This window comes from Penaeus monodon, chromosome 15, assembly GCF_015228065.2.
Source record: "Penaeus monodon isolate SGIC_2016 chromosome 15, NSTDA_Pmon_1, whole genome shotgun sequence".
In the NCBI taxonomy this organism is placed as follows: Eukaryota; Metazoa; Arthropoda; class Malacostraca; order Decapoda; family Penaeidae; genus Penaeus; species Penaeus monodon.
In genome coordinates this window covers 25,397,225-25,397,573 of record NC_051400.1, presented here as the reverse complement: position 1 = coordinate 25,397,573, position 349 = coordinate 25,397,225, and the positions used below count along the sequence as shown (strand labels likewise).

The window sequence follows — 349 nt, the reverse complement described above, 5'->3', positions numbered from 1 at the left end:
GTCACGGGAGTGCTAATAGAGAAAATCATGCTACCCATCTACATAAGGTAAATAACACAGAATATAACAAGGAACTAGAATAAAGATATGTCACACAGGAACAAGACTTCAGCCGATGGCACGGAGAAATAAGGCACTGGAGGTGACACTGATTTCGGTCTTATTCTGCAGACAAAATATTCAGCTTATATTCGAAATAGGTCGTTAGATTTGCCAGATAGGGTCTGTGTTGTTCCATAAACATGGAATCTGCACGTGCAGGTCAGGTGATAACTTGACTCTGCATGCGAGGGATTATTGGTAATATGAAATCTTCATGTATAAGAAAAGTAGTTATTTAATTTCCTTA

At 38.4% G+C, this 349-nt stretch overlaps 1 protein-coding gene across 2 annotated transcripts in view; it reads left to right on the top strand.

The window, feature by feature from the left end:
* LOC119581848 overlaps positions 1-349 on the top strand; it is a 43,199-nt gene that overhangs the window by 31,088 nt on the left and 11,762 nt on the right. The window lies entirely within an intron of this gene.